Below are 26,865 nucleotides of genomic sequence, written 5' to 3' on the forward strand. Positions count from 1 at the left end.
TTGTAGGGCTGGGTTTGTGGATAGATATTGGGTAAACTTGGTTTTGTCATGGAATATCTCAGTTTCTCCATCTATGGTGATTGAGAGTTTTGCTGGGTATAATAGTTTTGGCTGGTATTTGTGCTCTCTTAGAGTCTGCATGAGATCTGCCCAGGATCTTCTAGCCTTCATAGTCTCAGATAAAAAGTCTGCTGTGATTCTGATAGGTCTTCCTTTATATGTTACTTGGCCTTTTTTCTTGCAACTTTAATATTATTTCTTTGTTTAGTACATTTGGTGTTTTGATTTATTTCTGTTCTTGTCCAGACTGTTTGGTGTTCTGTAGGCTTCTTGTATATTCATGGGCATCTCTCTCGTTAGGTTAAGGAAGTTATCTTCCATAATTTTGTTGAAGATATTTGCTGGCCCTTTAAGTTGTAAATCTTCACTCTCATCTATGCCTATAATTCTTAGGTTTGGTCTTCTAATAATTGTGTTCTGGATTTCCTGGATATTTTGGGTTATAAGCTTTTTGCATTTTGCATTCTCTTTAACTGTTGTGTCCATGGTTTCTATGGTATCTTTAGCATCTGAGATTCTTTCTTCTATCTCTTGTATTCTGTTGTTGATATTTGCATCTCTGTCCCCTGATTTCTTCCCAAGGCTTTCTATCTCCAAAGTTGTCTCCCTTTGAGTTTTCTTAGTTATTTCTACTTCTGATTTTAGATCCTGGATTGTTTTTCTTAGCTCCTTCACTTGCTTGTTTGTGCTTTCCTGTAATTCTTTAAGAGATTTTTGTGTTTCCTCTTTCATGACCTCAGCCTGTTGACCAAAGTTCTCCTGTATTTCTTTAAGTGTTTTTTGCGTTTTCTCCTTATTGGCTTTTGTATTCTCCAGAATTTTTTTCAATGATTTTTGTGTTTCCTTTGTAAGGGCTTCTAACTTTGATCCATTTTTCTCCTGAATGTCTTCAAGTATGTCCTTCGTTTGTTCCTGTACCAGCATCATGACCAGTGATTTTTAAATCCAAATCTTGTTTTTCTGGTGTGATCGGGTATCCAGGACTTGCTGTTAAAGGAGAATTGGGTTCAGATGGTGCCATATTGCCTTGATTTCTGTTAGTGACATTCCTACTTTTGCCTTTTGCCATCTAGTTCTCACTGGTGTTAGTTGGTCTTGTCAATGCTGGACTCACCAGTGCAAGCTGCCTCTTCCCAGGTGGCCTCTGGTGTACAGCTTACCTCCTGCACTGCCTGGAGACAGGGTGCTGTTGCCCAGGCTGTTCAGATCCCAAAGCAGACACCTGAAGGTTCCCGCTGGGGCCTGCTGGATTCACCAGAGCACACTGACTCTTCCCATCCCGCCTCCCGGAAGCCCTTCTTGCCTCTTGCAGGACCTGGAGATGTGGCATTGCCGCCCAGGCTCATCTGGATCCAGAAGCTGAGAGATCTGAGGGCTCCCACCAGAGGCCTCAGGACTGGAACCTAAGCTTCGTGCCACAGGAGCAAGCTGTGGGCTCCCAGTCTGCCTCAGGGTGCACACCAGGTCTCCCGCACTTCCTGGAGACCGAGTGCTGTTGCCCAGGCTGTTCAGATCTGGAAGCAGACACCTGAAGGCTCCTGCTGGGGGCCCGCTGGATTCACCAAAGCACACTGACTCCTCCCAGCCGACCTCCCGGAAACCCCTCTTGCCTCTTGCAGGACCTGGAGATGTGGCATTGCCACCCAGGCTGTTCTGAATCCGGAAGCAAAGAGATCTGAGGACTCCCAACAGAGGCCTCAGGACTGTAACCTAAGCTCTGTCTATATAGTGTATTCTTTACTATACACAATAGAATAATTTCTGAGTCTACTATGATAGCACAGAAAGAAGAAACAGTTTGTTTATTGAGGCCTTTATTATTTAAAAAAAATTATTATACCAGACATTCTCAGGAAAATAAAAAAAAATACCAAAGAAACAAAGAAAAAAGAGAAAAAAAAAGGCAAATGCTTATTTAAATGAATATGTAGAGTTTGAAAAATATTAGCAATTAGTAGTTCTTCAATATACAGCAATTTTTTATTTGAGTTTACTATGATACAAAGAATACAGTGAATTCCCCTTTAAAGTACTGAGTATAACAAGTTCTAAGAAATAGGAATGCAAATTTGATCAGAACCAGGAAAGAGGAGAAGTTTGAGAGGGGAAAATATTTGATCTATAAATCATAGGATACATACATTACATAGTCATTTAAATTGTCAATTGGCCTAAAAATTTTGATATTGCCTAAAAATTTAATTCAATTTAATGGTCATTCAGTAAGTATGCATTTTATCAATGCAATAATTTTGTATTCTAATTGAAAAATAACATAATAGGAAACATCCTTTAGATGAGAATAATCACTCCAGAATTTTCCTCTCTTTGTGATTTCTTTCGTAAAGTAAAGGAGAAAAAATAAGGAAGGCAATAATCATAAACCTTACATGCAATGAGTTCATGAGTGAAGCAGCTATGTCACTATCAGAATGTATTTCAGTGTTATTGACATACAATGAAACCATTTTTAATATTGTAGAAATATAACTTTTACATGCATATATATGAAGATATTGAAGTGTTACAAATCCCCTAAGCTATTTCACAACTTCTTAGTAATCCATTTCTCAACAGTACATCCACAGTCACCAATTATGATTTTTATCACCTGTTTAACATTTTCTCTACATTATGTGTGTGTGTGTGTGTGTGTGTGTGTGTGTGTTATTTTACTGTATATTTTATTCAATCTAGCCACCAAGTTTTCTTTTGCTGCTGTTATTTTGAATCAGGATCTCATATCGGTATGTTAATTTTCAACATATTTCATAATCTACTTTAGCCTTGAACTTCTGACCTTCCAGCAGCCAGTCCCCAAGTGGAGACATTATAGGCATGTATCCAATGCCTAGTTTATACTACATTTTTCATAGGACTGTTATTTTGTACTACAGATTGTGTGAGTTTATATGTCAACCTGACAGGTTGCTGATATAGCTGACAAAATATTGCTCTCAAATAAGAAATATATTTAAAATTTTTCTTTGGTTTAGAATATCTAAAATTTGCCTCTTCATTTATTGAAGATACTCCATGCTAATGAAGTGCTTCTGCATTTTAGTTGAAAATTTATTCAACATATACATCCCTGGGGCTGATGTTATAGAACTTCTGCACCATAATTGGCTATTGCTACTATTATAATTTTGATGACAAATTAAAAGGAAAAAATAATTTGAAGAATGATCATTTAAATACAGCATATTACTTTTAAACTATCATTGATATTATGATAATCTGAATAACTCAGGAGTGTAGTAAGTCACAGTTAATAAAAATGCCCTATATGCAAAATCTATGTATATATGTACATATATATGACAATAAAAACAAAATAGACTCTACACTTAAATGTCTAATGTCTAATTTAATGATAGCTTGCACAGTCTAATCATTGATTTGCAGTTTTTACAGAAGAGAAATAGTTATGCTTTCACTTCTAGGAATACACAGGCTCTGTTGCACTTAAGAGATTTGACCATTTAAGCATGATAACAGCCATAGACATACAAACAATTACATTTTCATTATACTATTTGTTAAGGGAATTTTTAAAGCTCTTGAAATAAAGCATCCTAATTCAAAGGCAGTGGTTGGCAGATCAAATTTTAAAATGAATGAAAGTGTTCTCTACCCTAACTCCAAGAATAATATTTAAAATAGGAAAGATAATAGGTTAAAAGTAATAGCACCAAGAGTCATAATATGAAAAGCATAAGCAAAATATGAAATAACTACATGAATATGAAAATGTCAATTTCACAGCAAATTATAGAAGAAAAAGCAAAAACTTATTTCATGAAGATAAAGAATAATCTCAGTATTAAAACATAGAACAGTCTTTTCTTATTCACAGTAATAAAATATTTCATGAAAAATGATTACTATTAAATTAATTGAGTTATTTTATAAAAACCGGTATTAATAATTTATAGATCAAAAACAGAAAAAGTCTAAAAATAGACAATACCCAATTGACAATAAATATATGAGCAATTTTTTTGGAATTTTAGAATATTGTAATAAACATCAAAACCACACAGTAAGCAGAGATTAAAAATGATTTGGGATAATAAGTGAATAAACTATACATTTTAAATTATAAAATTATTTCTTTGCTACATGATGTGGCTGTTTAAGGATCCATATCTCTGATTATAAGGAATTTTAGCTAGGATCTCCCTCAGGTTTCTGGGAGTTTCCATTGTCCTTGATTTTATAGTTCATCCTAGAGATATGTTCTACCCTCAAATTCCAGTTCTCTCTCTTTCAGTATTCCCCACACTTGATCTCTCCTTTTCTCCTCTCCCATCCACTTTCCTTCCTCAATCTATCTTCCCTGTCTATTTTGTTTCTACTTCTCAGTGAAATTTAAGCCTATTCACTTAGGTAATCCTTGTTACTTAGATTCTTTAAGTCTCAGGATTGTTGAATTGTTATCTTATAGTTTATGGCAAATACTCACTTACAAATGAGGTACCATATATATTATTCTGGGTCAAGATAATTTCCTAGTTTCACCCACTTGTCTGCAAATTTTATGATGTCCCTGTTTTTGATAGCCAATGGACAATAAACAGTGGGGACAATAATCAAGCCACAAAACTTTCAGTAGACAATTTTCCCTATCTACAAGATGAGCAGATATAAAGATAAAGCAAAAGAAAGGCAAACCAATGGCAAACCCAACTTGGAACCCATACCCAGAGAGCACACCCACCACTGACACTATTAAAGATATTTTCCTATACTTGCCGATAGGGGCCTATTATAACTGACTTCTGAGAGGTTTTATCCACCAGCTTATGGAAATAGACACAGATTCACACAGCCAAACATTAGGCAGAGCTCTGGGAATCATTTGGAAAAGAAAGAAGGAATGTAGGAGACAGAAGGGTCAAATACTCCACAAGAAAACCTACATACTAAACTAGCCTGGGCTCATGGGGGCTCGTAGAGACAGAATTACCAACCAAGAGCATGTACAGAAAAACCTAGCCCCCTACATACATGTATGAGATGTGTAGCTTGATCTTCATATGGGACCCTTAATTACTGGAACAATGGCTGTGTCTCTGACTCTTTCATTTATCTTAAAACCCATTTCTCCTAACTGGGCTTCCTTGTCTAGTTTCAATAAGAGAAAGTGTGCCTAGTCCTACTGCAACTGATAGGCCAAGATAGGCTGATATCCATGGGAGGTCTCCCCTTCTCTGAGATAAAAGAGTAAGGGTCAGGAGGAAGGAAGGGAGGAAAAAGAGAAGAACTTGGAAAAAGAGGAGGGAGGGGAAGCTGTGATCATAGGATGTAAAGTAAATAAATAAAATTTTGAAAATATCACATTTTTACTATATATACTGAACAAGAATACATTAACAAAAGACTTAAGAAGTTATCACAAAATATTTAAAATTAGCCTTAGTTACAAAATTGTTCTAAGAAATTTATATATTAAAGAAAAATTCAAGAGAAACTGTAAAGTGTCTTATATTAAGTAACAATGAAAACACAACCTCTTACTGGAAGTTAAATTTTAGGAGAGTGTTATCTCACTAAGCACTAGTGAGGAATTGAGCTTACTAATTGCCTCATCTCATACCATAAAAGAAGAGAAAAGCAATAGAAAATATATAACAAAATTGGTTATGCTGTATAAGACATTTCCAGAGAGAAAAAGCAAATTAATTAAAAGAAAATAAATATTAAATAAAACCAGGAAGCAATTATCTGACAATTACAATAAAATTTATTTTCAAAACCTCTACCATATTTTAAAAGTAAGAAGTAAAGATAAGCTAATAATTTTGGAAATACATTTCTGACATCATTCTGGATCAATACCCCATTAAATCCATGGTTATTAAAAGTTACATGAAAATTACAAAAATGTTCCTATACATTAAATAACTTAGACAAAGAAAAACTTTTCTTTAAAAATATTAACTGTAAATGGATGAAAACAATGAAAAGAATATTGTGATATTTAATAATTGAGCTGATATAGTTTATGAACAAAATTCAGGGCCTGTGGGCCTTTAAAAATGTATGTTAAAAAGCATTTTAAATAAAATGATATTCATTTCTATCATTATGTAAGTTCATAATATTCTAAATCTACTTTATATAATTTTCTTGTATGCTTCAACCTCCCTTCTGAACCACCAACTAAAGGTTGGGGAAAAGAAGGTTAACAGGAAAAAGGGATTGTGGACCTGCTTAGAAATAGTTCTTTAGGGAAAATCCACTCTCCATTGTTAGAATACAAGAAGTCCAGTACAATAACAAACACCAAACCCTAATCAGTATCAGCAACTCTATCCAGCAGAAACTGCAAGGCTGCCTCAGATTAGCAAAAGTCAACTGAAGCAGCAAGAATCAGATGGAGTATCCTGAGAAGTTCATTGGTGCCTTTCTCTCTACAATGTGAAGACCAGCAAAGACCAGGAAGCCCAGACAAAACCAGTGAAGCTTTGTACAAGTGTCTCAATGCAAGAGCATCCTTTCACTGTTTGTGAATTTCCATTTATACTCTTTCTAAACAACACATGCTTTCTCAAGCTTCTGTGCCACGAAAATATAACATACCCTCTCACATGCCTTCTTCAGCAAAACATCCTCTTACAAGACAACCCCCAGAAAAACATCATGTAACTTAACTGATTTTCCAAATAAGCCAGAAATTTCTACTTCATAAAACCATTTCCATTTTTAAAAAAGTCTTTTTTATAACATTAACATTCTACACACAATATAAATAATTTCAAGAACCACAAAACTGCAACTTCATATCATATTTTAAGCTGCTTATGTACAATATGTTATAAAATAGTCAAACAAAACAATCTGAAATTTCTATTATTAAACAATAAAACAATACAAACTTAAATGTCTATCAGTATTCATTATTCCATGTGAAAGTATAATATTTAAGACTAGTAGGTCCTACATTTTTATTAAATATAATTACTTAATTATTTTATTGTTATATTATTCCCTTTTCCCTCTCTTTTCTCATTAGATAAGAGAGAAAGTCAGTGAAAAAAATAAAGGGGGAAATATGCAATTTAAACTTCATTTTTTTAATCCCTGATCATAACCAATTACAATCTACTACCCTAGATGCTAATATCCATAACATATCAAAGAAACAAAATCATCTATCCCGATATAAGGGACTGGGATGACAGTCTTCTGATAATTGGTTTCTGCTGAATTGGAGGAAATAATTCCTGTTTGGGGTCCAAGAATAAAATGGTTAGTCTTTAATAAAAAGCTAGTTTTACTATTTTCTAACATTCATTCAATGTATTCACATTTCATGTACCACAATTATTTCAAATGAATGGTAAATCATTTCAAATTGAACCCCCATGGGACAGAAGAGACAATCATCAATATGAAAGAAACCAGTTAACAAAGACTATAGACCCCTTATGGTTTAGGCTATATGTTACAAACTGCATGCTTGAGAAAAAATTTTTTATACACAAACATTATGAAACTTTGAAGGAGTTAATGTACATAGGCTATAAAAGATCAGAACTCATGTGACACAGAGCTCTTGAGCTTCTGTCTTCTCAGTTCATTAGTCCTCTTCAATCTGAGTCCTTTCTCTTTTCTTAAATTCCCTAATTTTCTTTCATTCTTTTTGAATAGGTGACTATATCATGTCATGTAAAAAATGTTTTATTGGATATTATATTTATTTATGTTTTTTAGATTTTTCAAGCTTCTAACATATTTCCTATTGGTAATGGTCAATTTCCTCATTTCCTTGTCCAATTGGACCGGTTGAACCTGTATGGGACAGAATATGAGTCATATATAATGGAAAGTTTCTATTTCTGATGGCCTGTTTCAATTAGATAAGTAATGAAATTAATTCTGATTTATCATGAACTAATTCAGTAGTCTCTATATGCAAAACTTTTTCTACATATACACAACAAGTAATTAAATTAATATATGTGGACTTTTGATCACCTTGCTTATTTTGTCTGATATATAACCTATCTCTATCAATGACAGGTTACAGGGTATGATATAACTACATTTACAGCTGAACAAGTCAGTACAGTTTTCTGCAAGAACGTGATTACATTAGTAATGAGGTTAGTTTTTTCCTTGGGTTATATGTCAGACAAAATGAGCATGGTAATAAAATCTCTATATACCTCAGTTCAAAAATTAGAATTGTATGCAATCTTTATTGTATTATTAGATAATCAATTAGATGCCAAGCTCTTAAAGCTGCAACATTGCATTGTTTGATTATGACATCATCAGTTTGGAATTGTTCTTATAGGTCAGCATAATATTCTTCACCAAGCAGTTGTTTTTTTTTTCTTTTACATGTAGACATCCAGTTAGACCACCACCATTGGTTAAAGATATTTTCTTTTTTTTCCATTTTATGAATGTAGCTTCTTTTTTAATTTTGTTTATTATTTAATTATATATTTTATTTTCTATATTCTTTTACATTCCAAATGATTTCCCCTTTCCCAGTTCCCCCCTCCCCATATGTCCCATAAACCTTCTCTCCCCTCATTCTCCAATCACCTCTCTCTTTTTCTCTGTCCTGATACTCCCCTCCAATGCTAGATCAAGCCTTTCCAGGATCAGGACCCTCTCCTTACTTCTTCAAGGAAGTTATTTGTTATGCTAATTGTGCCTTGGGTATTCAGAGCTTCTGGGATAATTAATATCCACTTATCAGAGATTACATTACATGTGTATTCTTTTGTGATTTGGTTAACTCACTTAGGATGATATTTTCCAGATCCAAACATTTGCCTAAAATTTTTGTGAATTCATTGTTTTTAATTGCTGAGTAGCATTCCATTGTGTAAATATACCACATTTTCTGTATCCATTCCTCCTTTGAGGGACATCTGGGTTCTTTCCAGCTTCTGTCTATTACAAATAAGGCTGATATGAGCATAATGGAGCATGTGTCTTTACTGTATGCCAGGGAATCCTTTGAGTATATGCCCAGGAGAGGTATAGCAGGGTCCTCTGGAAGTGTCATGTCCAGCTTTCTGAGGAACCGCCAGACTGATTTCCAAAGTGGTTGTACCATCTTACAACCCCACCAGCAGTGGAGGAATGTTCCTCTTTCTCCACATCCTTGCCAACACCTGCTGTCTCCTGAGTTTTTAATCTTAGCCATTGTGACTGGTGTCAGGTGAAATCTCAGGGTTGTTTTGATTTGCATTTCCCTAATGACTAATGATGTTGAGCATTTCTTAAAGTGCTTCCAGTCCAATTGAATTTCTTCAGGTGAAAATTCTTTGTTTAATCTGTACCCCAATTTTAATAGGGTTATTTGGTTCCCTCGGGTCTAACTTCTGGAGTTCTTTGTATATATTGGATATTAGCCCTCTATCAGATGTAGTGTTTGTGAAAATCTTTTCTCAATTTGTTGGTTGCTGATTTGGCCTTTTGACAGTGTCCTTTGCCTTAGAGAAACTTTGGAATTTTATGAGGTCCCATTTGTTAATTCTTGATCTTAGAGCATAAGCTATGTTCTGTTCAGGAACTTTCTCCCTGTGCCCATGTCCTCAAGGGTTTTCCCCAGTTTCCTTTCTATTAGTTTCAGTGTGTCTGGTTTTATGTGGAGGTCCTTGATCCACTTGGAGTTGAGTTCAGTACAAGGAGATAAGAATGGAACAATTAGCATCCTTCTGCATGCTGACCTCCAGTTGAACCAGCACCATTTGTTGAAAAGGCTATCTTTTTTCCACTGAATGTTTTCAGCTCCTTTGTCAAAGACCAAGTGACCATAGGTGTGTGGATTCATTTCTGGGTCTTCCATTCTATTCCATTGGTTCACTTGCCTGTCACTGTGCCAATACCATGCACTTTTTAACATTATTGCTCTGTAGTATTGCTTGAGGTCTGGGATACTGATTTCCCTAGATGTTCTTTTACTGTTGAGAATAGTTTTAGCTATCCTAGGTTTTATGTTATTCCAGAAGAATTTGAGAATTGCCTTTACTAACTCTGTGAAGAACCGAGTTGGGATTTTGATGGGGATTGGTTGAATCTCTAGAGTGCTTTTGGCAAGATGGCCATTTTAACTATATTAATCCTGCCAATCCATGAGCATGGAAGATTTTTCCATTTTCTGAGGTCTTCGATTTCCTTCTTCAGAGACCTGAAATTCTTGTCCTAGAGTTCTTTCACTTGTTTGGTTAGAGTCACACCAAGATACTTTATATTGCTTGTGGCTATTGTGAAGGGTGTCATTTCCCTAACTTCCTTCTCAGCCTGCTTATCCTTTGAGTATAGGAAGGCAACTGATTTGCTTGAGTTAATTTTATAACCAGCCACTTTGATGAAGTTGTTTATCATGTGTAGGAGTTCTCTGGTGGAGTTTTTTGGGTCACTGAATTAGACTATCAAATCATCTGCAAATAGTGATAATTTTACTTCTTCCTTTCCAATTTGTATCCCTTTGATGTCCTTATGTTGTCTAATTGCTCTAGCTAGAACTTCAAGTACTATAATGAAAAGATAAAGAGAGAATAGGGGCTTCCGGGCGGCCAGCGGGGGGAAAAAGTCAGTGTGTGCTCCGGTGAATCCAGCGGGCCCCAGCAGGAGCCTTAGGGTGCCTGCTTTGGGATCTGAATGGCCTGGGCCACAGCACTCAGTCTCCAGGAAGTACAGGAGACCCGGTGTGCACCCAGAGGCAGTCTGGGTGTTCGTAGCGCTTCTTGCTCCTGTGGCACTGAGCTTGGGTTCCAGTCCTGAGGCCTCTGGTAGAAATACTCAGATCTCTCCACTTCCGGATCCAGATCAGCCTTGGCTGCAACACCATATCTTCAGGTCCTACAAGAGGCAAGAGAGGCTTCCAGGCTGCCAGCTGGGAGAAGTCGGTGTGCTCCGGTGAATCCAGCAGGCCCCAGCAGGAGCCTTCAGGTGTCTGCTTCGGGATCTGAACAGCCTGTGCAACAGCACCCTGTCTCCAGGCAGTGCAGGAGGTAAGCTGTGCACCAGAGGCCACCAGGGAAGGGGCAGCTTGCACCGGTGAGTCCAGCATTGACAAGACCAACTAACACCAGTGAGAACTAGATGGCAAAAGGCAAACGCAGGAACGTCACTAACAGAAATCAAGGCAATATGGCAACATCTGAACCCAATTCTCCTTTACCAGCATGTCCTGGATACCCCATCACACCAGTAAAACAACATTTGGATTTAAAATCACTGGTCATAATGCTGGTACAGGAACACATGAAGGACATACTTAAAGAAATTCAGGAGAAATGGATCAAAAGTTAGAAGCCATTGCAAGGGAAACACAAAAAACATTGAAAGAAATCCAGGAGAATACAAAAGCCAATAATGAGGAAACGCAAAAAAAACACTTACAGAAATACAAGAGAACTTTGATCAACAGGCTGAGGTCATGAAAGAGGAAACATAAAAATCTCTTAAAGAATTACAGGAAAGCACAAACAAGCAAGTGAAGGAGCTAAGCAAAACCATCCAGGATCTAAAATCAGAAGTAGAAACAACTAAGAAAACTCAAAGGGAGACAACTTTGGAGATAGAAAGCCTTGGGAAGAAATCAGGGGACATAGATGCAAATATCAACAACAGAATACAAGAGATAGAAGAAAGAATCTCAGATGCTGAAGATTCCATAGAAACCATGGACTCAACAGTTAAAGAAAATGCAAAATGCAAAAAGCTTGTAACCCAAAATGTCCAGGAAATCCAGGACACAATGAGAAGACCAAACCTAAGGATTATAGGCATAGATAAGAGTGAAGATTTACAACTTAAAGGGCCAGCAAATATCTTCAATAAAATTATGGAAGAAAACTTCCCTAACCTAAAGAGAGAGATGCCCATGAATATACAGGAAGCCTACAGAACTCCAAACAGACTGGACCAGAACAGAAATACTTCCCGTCACATAATAATGAAAACACCAAATGTACTAAACAAAGAAAGAATATTAAAGGCAGTAAGAGAAAAAGGCCAAGTAACATATAAAGGAAGACCTATCAGAATCACAGCAGACTTTTCACCTGAGACTATGAAGGCTAGATGGTCCTGGGCAGATCTCATGCAGACTCTAAGAAAACACAAATACCAGCCAAAACTACTATATCCAGCAAAACTCTCAATCACTGTAGATGGAGAAACTAAGATATTCCATGACAAAACCAAGTTTACCCAATATCTATCAACAAACCCAGCCCTACAAAGGATAATAGGAGGAAAACACCAATACAAGGAGGGAAACTTCACCCTGGAAAAAGCAAGATAGTAACCTTTCATCAAACCCAAAAGAAGGTAACCAATCAAATTTTAAAAATAACGTCAAAAATGACAGGAAGTAACAATCACTATTCATTAATATCTCTTAACATCAGTGGACTTAATGCCCCAATAAAAAGACATAGACTAACTGACTGGATATCTAAACAGGACCCTACATTTTGCTGCTTACAGGAAACACACCTCAGGGTCAAAGACAAACACTACCTTAGAGTAAAAGGCTGGAAGACAATTTTACAAACAAATGGTCTCAGGAAACAAGCTGGAATAGCCATTTTAATATCAGATAAAATTGACTTTCAACCCAAAGTCATCAAAAGAGACTCTGAGGGACACTTCTTGCTGGTGAAAAAAAAATACAACAAGAACTCTCAATCCTGAACATCTATGCTCCAAATGCAAGGGCACCCTCTTTCATAAAAGAAACTTAATTAAAGCTCAAAGCACAAATTGCACCTAACACAATAATTGTGGGTAACTTCAACACTGCACTTTCCTCAATGGAATGATCAGGAAAAAAGAAACTAAGCAGGGACACAATGAAATTAATTGAAGCTTTGGACCAATTAGATTTAACACATATATATAGAACATTCTATCCTAAAGCAAAAGAATATACCTTTTTCTCAGCACCTCATGGTACCTTCTCCAAAATCAACAATATAATTGGTCACAAGACAGACCTCAACAAATATAAGAAGATCGACCTAATCTCATGCCTCCTATCAGATCACTATGGAGTAAAAGTGGTCTTCAATAGCAACTAAAACAACAGAAAACCCATATACACGTGGATACTGAACAATATTCTACTCAATGATACCTTGGTCAAGGAAGAAATAAAGAAAGAAATTAAAGACTTTTTAGAACACAATGAAAATGAAGACACAACATACCCAAATATATGGAAAACAATGAAAGCAGTACTAAGAAGAAAACTCATAGCCCTGAGTGCCTCCAAAAAGAAAATGGAGAGAGCAAACATTACCAGTTTAATGACACTCCTGAAAGCCCTGGAACAAAAAGAAGCTATTTAACCCAGGAGGAGTAGAAAGCAGGAAATCATCAAACTCAGGGCTGAAATAAATCAAGTAGAAACAAAGAGAACCATACAAAGAATCAACAAAACCAGGAGCTGGTTCTTTGAGAAAATCAACAAGATAGATAAACCCTTAGCCAGACTGACCAAAGGGCACAGAGAAAGTATCCAAATTAACAAACTTAAAAATGAAAAGGGAGATATGACAACATAAACTGAAGAAATCCAAAAAAATCATCAGATCCTACTACAAGAGCCTGTACTCAACACAACTGGAGAATCTGGAGGAAATGGACAATTTCCTTGACAGATACCAAATACCAAAATTAAATCAGGACCAACTAGACCATCTAAACAGTCCTGTAATGTCTAAAGAAATAGAAGGAGTCATAGAAAGTCTTTCAACCAAAAAAAGCACAGGACCAGATGGTTTCAGTGCAGAATTCTATCAGATCTTCAAAGAAGAGTTAACACCAATACTCTTCAAACTATTCCACAAAATAGAAACAGAAGGAACACTACCCAATTCCTTCTACGAAGCCACAATTACGCTGATACCAAAACCACAGAAAGATCTAACAAAGAAAGAGAACTTCAGACCAATTTACTTTATGAACATGATGCAAAAATACTCAATAAAATTCTTGCCAACCAAATCCAAGAACACATCAAAACGATCATCCACCATGATCAAGTAGGCTTTATCCCGGGAATGCAGGGTTGGTTCAATATACGGAAATCCATCTATGCAATCCACTACATAAACAAACTCAAAGAAAAAAACCACATGGTCATTTCATTGGATGCTTAAAAAGCATTTGACAAAATTCAGCATCCTTTCATGCTTAAAGTCTTGGAAAGAACATGAATTCAAGGCCCATACCTAAACATAGTAAAAGCAATATACAGCAAACCGGTAGCCAGCATCAAACTAAATGGAGAGAAACTTGAAGCAATCCCACTAAAATCAGGGACTAGACAGGGCTGCCCCCTTTCTCCTTATCTTTTCAATATTGTACTTGAGGTACTAGCTCGGGCAATTCGACAACATAAGGAGGTCAAAGGGATACAAATTGGAAAGGAAGAAATCCAACTATCATTATTTGCAGATGACATGATAGTCTACCTAAGTGACCCAAAAAACTCAACTAGAGAGCTCCTCCACGTGAAAAACAACTTCAGCAAAGTGGCAGGTTATAAAATCAACTCAAGCAAATCAGTGGCCTTGCTATACTCAAAGGATAAGCAGGCTGAGAAAGAAATTAGGGAAATGACCCCATTCACAATAGCCACAAACAGTATAAAGTATCTTGGGGTGACTCTTACCAAACATGTGAAAGATCTGTATGACAAGAACTTCAAGACTCTGAAGAAGGAAATGGAAGAAGACCTCAAAAAATGGGAAAACCTCCCATTCTCATGGATCAGAAAATCAATATAGTTAAAATGGCCATTTTGCCAAAAGCAATATACAGATTCAATGCAATACCCATCAAAATCCCAACTCAATTCTTCACAGAGTTAGAAGGAGCAATTATCAAATTCATCTGGAATAACAAAAAACCCAGGAGAGCTAAAACTATTCTCAGCAACAAAAGAAAGTCCGGGGGAATCAGTATCCCTGACCTCAAGCAATACTACAGAGCAATAGTGTTAAAAACTGCATGGTATTGGTACAGTGACAGGCAGGAGGATCAATGGAACAGGATTGAAGACCCAGAAATGAACCCACACACCTATGGCCACTTGATCCTCGACAATGAGGCTGAAAACATCCAATGGAAAAAAGATAGCCTTTTCAACAAATGGTGCTGGTTCAACTGGCGGTCGGCATGCAGAAGAATGCAAATTGATCCATCCTTGTCTCCTTGTACTAAACTCAAATCCAAATGGATCAAGGACCTCCACATAAAGCCAGACACTCTGAAGCTAATAGAAAAGAAACTGGGGAAGGCCCTTGAGGACATCTGTACAGGGAGAAAGTTTCTGAACAGAACACCAATAGCATGTGCTCTAAGATCAAGAATTGACAAATGGGACCTCATAAAATTACAAAGTTTCTGTAAGGCAAAGGACACCATCAAGAGGACAAATCGGCAACCAACAAATTGGGAAAAGATCTTCACAAATCCTACATCAGATAGAGGGCTAATATCCAATATATATAAAGAACTCAAGAAGTTAGACTCCAGAAAACCAAATAACCCTATTAAAAATGGGGTACAGAGTTTAACGAAGAATTCTCACCTGAAGAATTTCGGATGGCGGAGAAACATCTTAAAAAATGCTCAACTTCATTAGTCATTAGGGAAATGCAAATCAAAACAACCCTTAGATTTCACCTTACACTAGTCAGAATGGCTAAGATTAAAAATTCAGGAGACAGCAGGTGTTGGCTAGGATGTGGAGAAAGAGGAACACTCCTCCACTGCTGGTGGGGTTGCAAATTGGTACAACCACTCTGGAAATCAGTCTGGCAGTTCCTCCAAAAACTGGGCACCTCACTTCCAGAAGATCCTGCTATACCACTCCTGGGCATATACCCAAAAGATTCCCCAGCATGTAATAAGGATACATGTTCTACTATGCTCATAGCAGTCCTATTTATAATTGCCAGAAGTTGGAAAGAACCCAGGTATCCCTCAATAGAAGAGTGGATGAAAAAATTTCGTATATCTACACAATGGAGTACTATTCAGCCATTAGAAACAATGAATTCATGAAATTCTAAGGCAAATGGATGGAGCTAGAGAACATCATACTAAGTGAGGAAACCCAGACTCAAAAGATGAAGCATGGTATACACTCACTAATAAGTGGATATTAACCTAGAAAACTGGAATACCCAAAACATAATCCAAACATCAAATGAGGTACAAGAAGAACGGAGGAGTGGCCCCTTGTTCGGGAAAGACTCAGTGAAGCAGTATAGAACAAAATCAGAACAGGGAATTGGGAATGGTTGGGTAGAAAAACAGGGGGAGGGAAGAGGACTGATGGGACTTTCAGGGGTCCAGAAAAGGGGAAATCATTTGAAATGTAAATAAATATATCAATAAATTAAAAAAAATGGGGTACAGAATTCTCACCTGAAGAACTTCGGATGGCGAAGAAGCATCTTAAAAGATGCTCAACTTCATTGGTCATTAGGGAAATGCAAATCAAAACAACCCTGAGATTTCACCTTACTCCAGTCAGAATGGCTAAGATTAAAAATTCAGGAGACAGCAGGTGTTGGAGAGGGTGTGGAGAAAGAGGAACACTCCTCCACTGCTGGTAGGGTTGCAAATTGGTACAACCACTCTGGAAATCAGTCTGGAGGTTCCTCCAAAACCTGGGCACCTCACTTCCAGAAGATCCTGCTATACCATTCCTGGGCATATACCCAGAGGATTCCCCACCATGTAATAAGGATACATGCTCTACTATGTCCATAGCAGCCCTATTTATAATTGCCAGATGCTGGAAAGAACCCAGATATCCCTCAACAGATGAGTGGATGCAAAAAATGTGGTATATCTACACAATGGAGTACTATTCAGCCATTAGAAACAATGAATTCATGAAATTCTTAGGCAAATGGATGGAGCTAGAGAACATCATACTAAGTGAGGTAACCCAGACTCAAAAGGTGAATCATGGTATGCACTCACTAATAAATGGATATTAACCTAGAAAACTGGAATACCCAAAACATAATCCACACATCAAATGAGGTATAAAAAGAAAGGAGGAGTGGCCCCTTGTTCTGGAAAGACTCTGTGAAGCAATATAGGGCAAAAACAAAATGGGGAAGTGGGAAGGTGTGGGTGGGAGGACAGTGGGAGAGAAGGGGTCTTATGAGACTTTCGGGGATGGGGGGGCTAGAAAAGGGGAGATCATTTAAAATATAAATAAAAAATATATCGAATAAAAAAAAAAGAAAAGATAAAGAGATAAAGGGGAGCCTTGTCTAGTCCCTGATTTTAGTGGAATTGCTTCAAGTTTCTCTCCATTTAGTTTGCTGTTAGCTACCTGTTTGCTATATATTGCTTAAAGTATATTTAGGAATGGGCCTTGGATTCTTGTTCTTTCCAAGACTTTTAGCATGAAAGAATGCTGAATTTTGTCAAATGCTTTTTCAGGATCCAATGAAATGACCACGTGGCATTATTTCGATCTTTTTATACTTGTTGATGTCTGTCTTGTGACCTGGAGAAGGTACCATGTGGTGCTGAGATAAAGGTATATTCTTTTGCTTTAGGATAAAATGTTCTATCTATCTATCTATCTATCTATCTATCTATCTATCTATCTATCTATCTATCTCTATCTCCATCTATCTATATCTATATTTATATATCTATATATATCTATATATATTTTTATATCTATATATATCTATATATATCTATATCTATATATCTATATATCTATATATCTATATATATCTATATCTCTATATCTCTATATCTCTATCTCTATCTCTATCTCTATCTCTATCTCTATCTCTATCTCTATCTCTATCTCTATCTCTATCTCTATATCTATATCTATATCTATATCTATATCTATATCTATATCTATATCTATATCTATATCTATCTATAGATAAATATCTATCTATGTCTATATATATATATATAATATATATTATTAAATAGATATATATATTAAATCTAACTGGTCTAAAGCTTCAATTAGTTTCACTGTGTCCCTGTTCAGGCTCAGTTTTCCTGATCGGTCCATTGAGGAAAGTGCAGTGTTGAAGTCACCCACAATTATTGTGATAGGTGCAATGTGTGCTTTGAGCTTTAGTAAATTTTCTTTTATGAAAGAGGGTGCCCTTGCATTTGGAGCATAGATGTTCAGGATTGAGAGTTCTTCTTGTTGTATTTTTCCTTTGACCAGCAAGAAGTGTCCCTCAGAGTCTCCTTTGATGACTTTGGATTGAAAGTCAATTTTATCTGATATTAGATTGGTTACTCCAGCTTGTTTCCTGAGACCATTTGCTTGTAAAATTTTCTTCCATCCTTTTACTCTAAGGTTGTGTTTGTCTTTGATACTGAAGTGTGTTTCCTGTATGCAGCAAAATGTAGGGTCCTGTTTCTTAATCCAGTCTGTTAGTCTTTGTCTTTTTATTGGGGCATTGAACCTATTGATGTTAAGAGATATTAAAGATTAGTGATTATTACTTCTTGTCATTTTTGATGTTATTTATAAAATTTGATTGGTTATCTTCTCTTGAGTTTGATGAAAGAAGGTTACTATCTTGCTTTTTCCAGGGTGAAGTTTCCCTCCTTGTATTGGTGTTTTCCTCCTATTATCCTTTGTAGGTCTGGGTTTGTGAAAAGATATTGGGTAAACGTGGTTTTATCATGGAATATCTTAGTTTCTCCATCTATGGTGATTGAGAGTTTTGCTTGTTATAGTACTTTTAGCTGGCATTTGTGTTCTCTTAGAGTCTGCATGAGATCTTCCCAAGATCTTATAGCTTTCATTGTCTCTAGTGAGAAATCTGGTGTGATTCTGATAGGTCTTCCTTTATATGTTACTTGGCCTTTTTCTCCTACTGCCTTTAATATATTTTCTTTGTTTAGTACATTTGGGGTTTTGATTATGATGTGATGGGGGGTATTTCTGTTCTGGTCCAGTCTGTTTGGAGTTCTGTAGGCTTCTTGTATATTCATGGGCATCTCTCTCTTTAGGTTAGGGAAGTTTTCTTCCGTAATTTTATTGAAGATATTTGCTGGCCCTTTAAGTTGTAAATCTTCACTCTCATCTATAGCTATTATCCTTAGGTTTGGTCTTCTAATTGTGTCCTGGATTTCCTGGATGTTTTGGGTTACAAGCTTTTTGCATTTTGCATTTTATTTGACTGTTGAGTCCATGGTTTCTATGGTATCTTCAGCATCTGAGATTCTTTCTTCTATCTCTTGTATTCTGTTGTTGATATTTGCTTGTATGGCCCCTGGTTTCTTCCCAAGGTTTTCTATCTCCAAAGTTGTCTCCCTTTGAGATTTTGTAGTTGTTTTTACTTCTGATTTTAGATCCTGGATGGTTTTTCTGAGCTCCTTCACTTGCTTGTTTGGGTTTTCCTGTAATTCTTTAAGATATTTTTGTATTTCCTCTTTCCTGACCTCAGCCTGTTGACCAAAGTTCTCCTATATTTCTTTAAGTGATTTTTGCGTTTCCTCCTTATTGGCTTCTGAATTCTCCTGAATTTCTTTCAGTGATTTTTGTGTTTCCTTTGTAAGGGCTTCTAACTTTTGATCCATTTTCTCCTGAATTTCTTTAAGAGATTTATTTATTTCCTTCATGTGATCCTGTAACAGCATCATGGCCAGTGATTTTAAATCCAAATCTTGTTTTACTGGTGTGTTGGGGTATCCAGGACATGCTGCTAATGGAGAATTGGGTTAAGATGCTGCCATATTGCCTTGATTTCTGTTAGTAACATTCCTATGCTTGCCTTTTGCCATTTACTCCTCACTTGTGTTAGTTGGTCTTGTTGTCAATGCTGGACTCACCAGTGCAAGCTTCCTCCAGAGGTCTCTGGGTGCACAGCTGACCTCCTGCATTGCCTGGATACTGGGTGCCTTTGCCCAGGCTGTTCATGATCCTGAAGTGGAGGCCTGAAGGCTCCCACCCGAGGCCTCTGGGCTGGATCCTCTGCTCTGCAGGGCTGGACTCAGCAGAGCACTCTGCTTGCTCCCAGGCGGCCTCCAGGTGTACCGCTGGCCTCTTGCACTTCCTGTAGACCGGGTGCTGTGGCCCAGGCTGTTCCAGATCCCGAAGCAGACAAGTAGTTGGTTTTTACCAACATTTATTCTCCCTTTTTGTAATACATTGCTCTATTTTCTTGGTTTTGTGCTTCCACCATGACCATCATTTTATTTGTTGACTAGCTTCTAGCACAGCTGACACAGTTCCTTTCAATCTTGATGAATAATTCTATGCCATGTAGACCAGTTACTTAACATTTCTGTAATGAATAGAGAATACAAACCATACAATGCAGTAGCCTCTTTAAAATGTTTCAGATCTAGCATTTCTGTCATATGCCATTTCAACTCAATATAAGTATGAGCCATCATTAGCAGACATATGCTACACAAAGACTGTGGCGGCTATAGCCCCAGGCAAATTCTCTGTTACTTTACTTACCTGAACACTAACCCTGTTGTTCATGTACTACCTTATGTTCTTCCAATGCCCTTGTCTCACAGAGTTGCTTTGGGTAGCTAGCAGTGAAAGTTCATGGAACAAGATAGGGTGGAAATTACCTTCCCATCCTAGTTTGGTTTATTCTTTCACCATGCAGTCAATTCCCAGTTTCAGACACCAAGCCTGAAGCCAGTAGTTCTTTGTGCTTTCTGTGTACTTCAACCTCTATCTGCAAAATTTCTAAGAATATAGCCAACTCTGGAATTCATTCAAACACAAGAAAATTGAATTTTCAATTTTCCCTCTAATCTTTTTCAAAATGGTATACATGAAGACTATGAAGCAAAACCAGAAACCCCTTAAATAATATTGCCATCCCATCAAAACCTGCCTTTTCCTTTCCTACGTTAGAATGTAAGTTACCCATTGTGGATAAACCAGGTTGGGCACCACCTGAAGTTTTAAATTTTTCTAAACCTACATCATTTAGGATTCTTGGACACTTCAACCCCCCTTCAAACCCAATGACTTGACATTGGGTAGAAAAAAGGATAATAAAAAATGAATATTTGAACCTGTTTATAAACAGTTCTTTGGGGTCAGTATACTCTTCATTGTCAGGATACCTGCAGTCCATTCCTAATGCTAGCACAAAACATAAATCACTAATTGCAGTCCAGTGCAATAGTAAACTTCAAACATCACATGACCCAATTGAGTTTCCAAAGACACAGATATTTCCACTTTATCATTCACTTCCACATGTTTAATAGCTTGTATAAAATTAATTCTGAATCCATTTACCTCCAAAATTCACAATGTTCTCATTTTTATTAGCTGAACAGTAAGTATTCCATATAAACCACATTTTCTGTACTGATTCTTCGGTTGAGGGGCAAGTATGTTGCTTCTGATTTTGAGTTAGTATGAATAAGGCATCTATGAACATGGTGGAGTATCTGTCCTTGTAGTATAATGGAGAATTATTTGGGTAAATGCCCAGTAGAGGCATAGCTGGCCCTTCACTTATAACTATTTTCAATTTTCTGAGAAACCACTTGATTGATTTCTTACTTATTCCTTATTTGGTTTCTCTTCAACTCTATAAATGAAAATATATTTATACTCCTATTTTTCAGATTGTGAACCAGCAAGCTGAGTGACTGAGAATTTATGGACATCAGAACAGTAGCAAAACCTTTCGACATCTATATTTCTTTTTTGGTTATTTAACTTTTTCATCTTTACTTTATTTACTTATTCACTCTTCATCCCGATCACATATGCCCGCTACCATCTCTCCTCCTTAGTCCCCCTTCACACTCCCTCCTCTAATTCCCCATTTCCTTTTTTGGCTGAGAAGAATGGTTCACCAATAATACCAACTCACCTTGCCACATCAAGTTGTAGCAGGACTAGTGGCATCCTCTCCCACTGAGGCCAGACAAGGCAGCCCAGCTAGAGGTAGGAATCCAAAAGCAGACAACCATCAGAGTCAGCTCCTGCTCTAACTGTTACTGGATCTACATGGAGACCAGAAGGCACATCTACTACATACATGTAGGCAGCATAGATACAACTCATGCATGCATGCTCTCTGGTTGATGGTTCATGTTAGGTTAGTCTCGACTTGTCCTCCACCTTACATGTTTCTACAAATTCTATTTCTCCCTTTCTCTCTAACCTCACCCACTTCAAAATGCTCAGACCAGAAAAGATGCCAAGAAGCCCAAGTCATTTTCCTTCATCTATAATTAATAAAAAACTGTCAAAGTCTGTAACTTTTTCTGTTCTAGTCTCCTGAGACTAGGGAACCCAATGCCCAAATTGCCTTTTTTACTTTTTAACTTAACTCGAATGTCTATTTCTTCAATGGAGAAAAGGTCCAATCTCTGTGCACCCTCATGAGCCCAGGTTATAGATTTTTCTGACTCCTCTGATTCCTCCAATTCTTCCTCTCCTTCTTCCACAACAGTCCTCAGCTTCATGTTTGTCTGTGGGTTTCTGCATCTGTTACCATCAGCTGGAGATTAAGCTACTTAGAGAAAACTTATGTTATGGATACCAGACTATCATTAATAGTGTCAGGAGTTGGCTATATCCCATGGGACGGGTCTCAATTTGGGCCAGTCTTTGGTTGGTCATCCCCTCCATCTCTGCTTCATTTTTTTTATCCCTTCACATCTTGTAGGTAGGATAAATTGTGGGTCAAAGGTTTTGTGGGTGGGTTGGTATCTGGCTCCACAGCTGGAATTTCTGCCTGGATCCATGTGGTGACCAAATCGGCCTCTACATCCCTGCTGCTAGAATTCTCAATTTCTTATAAGTAAAGATGCAGGTGGTCCCACTTTTGTTTTGAAAACATACAGAATCTCTGAACTACTACAGTCTTAACCTGTCTTTGGTAAAGATAATGAGAGAACAGGGAGTTCTCTACTATCATTCTGCTACATTCAGGAAAAGTAGGTAAGTTTGATTGATGCACTATATTTTGATAATGATCTTATAAATGTCAGTGTTATATAGATACCTACCTGGATTTTACAGTTATTTGTTTTATTGATTTTCTATGACACTTTCAATGTGTAAATTTTCTGGTATTTGGCCAATTGTTATGTTTAAACAGTTCATTAAAACAGAAAGTCCCATGATTTTCTAATAACACCAAAAGAGCAAGCAGGTTAATTTAAATCAGTAGAATAAGCGTTACCATAATAATTCAATATGCTGTATCAAATGGCTATGCTAATTAGATAAACTTTTATTTTGCTAACTACTGTCTATTTGGCTGCATCTCTTATTTTTGTAAAGAACAAACATATGGTCAAGTTAAAAGAGATCTTTAAAATTAAAAGAAATATATAATGTATATATATTCTATTAAATATATATTCTATCTCCCATTGTATCTTTTCACTATGCAGCAATTATAATAAAAATAAAAATTTCTACATTAGGCACATCATTGGCCATAAAGTTGTCACAATTACAAAATAAACATATGATAAAATTATGCTTAATAAACAATTATAATGATATCAAATGGTTACAGTGATAAAATTTGGTTGTTGTTGAAAGTGAGTATATTATTTATGTGTCCACAGATAATATGTACACATATGAAAAGGCAGACACACACATACACACAGACACATTCTGGAAGTTGTCTTGAGAGAGGATGTTTTGCTGAAGCAGACACATGAGAGGGTGGTGTTTTGTTGGAGCAGAAGTTTGGGAGGGAAGGTGATATTTGGAGAGTCTCAACAGTGAATGAAAACTCTGCCTTACAATACTTCACTGGTGCTTGCTGGTCTTCCCTGGTCTTCATTTAAATGAGAGAAATGCACCAAAGAATTTCTCATGGTATTACAACTGACTTTAGCTGCTTTCACTGACTCATGCCAATTGGGTGGTGTCTTGTGGTTTCTGCTGGAATATGTTGCAGTTACAATTTGCATTTGGTGTTTGCTATTAGACTGAATTGCTGGTATCCTGACAATTAAGAGTGGAATCACCTCCAAAAACTACTTCAAATTGGTCCACAACCCATGTTTTACTACTACCCTTTCTCTGCTACCTCTGTTTAGTGGGATAGAAAGAAGCTTGAAGCATTTAATACTCCTAATTAGTTTTGAAAAATCTAAGCCTACAGGCTGGAGATTGACCACTTGGCTCCTTTAATAATGACATTATCACACAAAACTAAAGATCTGACTTTCTGATCAAACCCAAACACAAAAATAACACTGTGTGTTTGTTATCCAATCACTGAAAAGGTAGAAATAGCAGTTGTCTTGGCCATTTTGCCACTCTAGTTTAGTAAAATATGTGAATAACTCTGTCTTTTTTTTAGTATAGAGTAGAGTTTATTTAGGGCATAGGGAGGGGAGTTGAGGGGGTAGTAGAAACAGAAAAACACACAGAGAGAGACAGAAAGAGAGGCAGGGAGACAAAGGGGAGAGAGAGAGAGAGAGAGAGAGAGAGAGAGAGAGAGAGAGAGAGAGAGAGAATGGAGGAGTAGAGAGTAGAGGCAGACCATGACCATGAACACCTGGAGGTGGGAAGGAAAGAAGCAGAAAAGGGGGAAGAGCGGAAGAGCGGAAGAGAGGAAGAACAAAAACAAGAGAACTCACAACACCGAACCCAGACACTTTTATGGATGTTAAGAAGTGCATGCTGACATGAGGATGATATAGCTGTTTCCTGAGAACCTCTGCTAGAGCCTGATAAATACAGAGGTGATACTCGGAGCTAACCATTGGACTGAGAACAGGGTCCCCAATGGAAGAGGTAGAGAAAGGACTGAAGGAGCTGAAGGGGTTTGCAACCCCACAGTAAGAACAACAATATCAACCAAGCAGACCTTCCAGAGAGCCCAGGGACTAACAATATCACATATGGAGGGACCCATGGCTCCAGCTACATATGTAGCAGACTATGGCCTTGTCTGGCATCTGTGAGAGAAGAGGGACTTGGTCCTGTGAAGGGTTGATGCTTTGTGTTTTTATGGAGTTTAGCTATGCTTGCTGCCCTCATGTCCCTCTAGATCTACAAATTGCTTGAGAACTCTAAGGGGGTTCCATCTGGCACTCACAATAATAGTGGCCTCTTTAAGGCTTTGCTGCTAGAACAGATGAATGATTCAGTCACCACCATCCTAGGAAAGAACATAGAGATGTAAATTGTAGATTGTCAGCAATGACCACAACCCTTAGAAAACATTTAGAAAAATAAAGTAGTTAGTGAACCTAGTTTGAGAAGTTTTTGCTACTGGCTTCCATGTAGAAAATCTTAGGGAACAATTTGAACTTCAGAAAGGCACACATTTCTTAGTTAAGCTGGAGACCTTTTATGCTCAAGGAACTAGAACAAAGGCAGCACTGGTTGATATGACTCTCACTGAGGCTGGACTTGTGAAGATTGATTTCTTATACTCTGTTTTTGCCCTCAGTTTCCTAATATGATTTACTAAGAATTGCTGCTGAGTGGATATACATTCTGAGTATTTAAAGTAGCTATGTCTCATTTTTATGTAAAATTTCAGATTTGTAATTCATTTAATATACTTAAATGATTAATTTAAAGATGATAATTTAAAAAGTCAATCCTTTCTTTGTAATCCCAAATTACTGCCTGTCAGTAAGAGAAACTGGCTAAGAAAATGACCTTGCTTTCTCACACTGTTAATCTATAACAAGTTGCTTAGTTACGAATGTACGTGGGTTCTTGGGAACGATTGGTTTTCTTTACCTGAACTACATAGCGTTATTTCCTGGGAAGTTATTGGGGAACATATTGTTTTTTTCCTAGTCATTCACTAGAAGAAAACTAAAACATAATGACATTGTAATTTTATACTGCTTGAATGATTTTTCTGGGATATATAAGCTATGGAAGAAAAAATAAAATATGGGGTTTGAATATTGTTTCTTCTATCTGTCAACTATGTGTGTGTATGTATATATGTATATTTTGTATGAGAGTATCTTAGGACTTTTTTCCTTTTATCCTCCAAGTATATGCATAAGAACATTTTTGTGAAGTGCAATGAAGCACACTTGATGGAGCTTTGCTCCATCCACTCTGTGTGTAAATGTGTATGTGTTTGTATACATGTATGTACATATGTAGGTAGGCATGTATTTGTGTATGTATGTATGTATGCATGTATATGTGTTTGTATGTATGAAGTTATCTGCCTTTTGTTTCACTCATTCAGATGTGCTCTCTCTCTCTCTCTCTCTCTCTGTGTGTGTGTGTGTGTGTGTGTGTGTGTGTATCTGTGTCTGTGTGAATGTTCTCCTGTCCTCTTTCTCACTGGCCCATAGGAATTAAAATACTTCAAAGATTTCTGCTGACCACAGAGATTGACATCCCCAGTAAATTAAGCATTGTTCCCTCAGAGAAAAGTCTGCAGAATAACTTCTTTAATTGCTGGCTGCCATTGTCAGCAGCTCCTGTCAGTATCTGGACAAACCAGTTAGTGGCTCTAAGCACTGACCCCTACCCAACAGCTTCCTGTCTCAGTGTATTCAACTCATGGATGCCAGAGCTGGGTGCCATTCTTTAAAGCAAAACTGTACATGAAAGATTTGATAAAGGCTCTCACTTGGCAGATATTCAGTGTTGGCTATGGGCATGGATGGAGGAAAGACAGGCAGCACATTGGGTGTGGTTCTCCTGTTGGTGGTCTAAAATGTTGAAAGTGGTTTGTCACCCACAGCACTAACATTCGTTAAAGATGTCTAACACACCAAAATATCCCAAGTGAATTTATTGACTAAAACCAGTTCCACAGAACCAATTAGTATCTTACACAGGCT

The sequence above is a fragment of the Apodemus sylvaticus genome, chromosome 4 (assembly GCF_947179515.1).
Source record: "Apodemus sylvaticus chromosome 4, mApoSyl1.1, whole genome shotgun sequence".
Lineage (NCBI taxonomy): Eukaryota > Metazoa > Chordata > Mammalia > Rodentia > Muridae > Apodemus > Apodemus sylvaticus.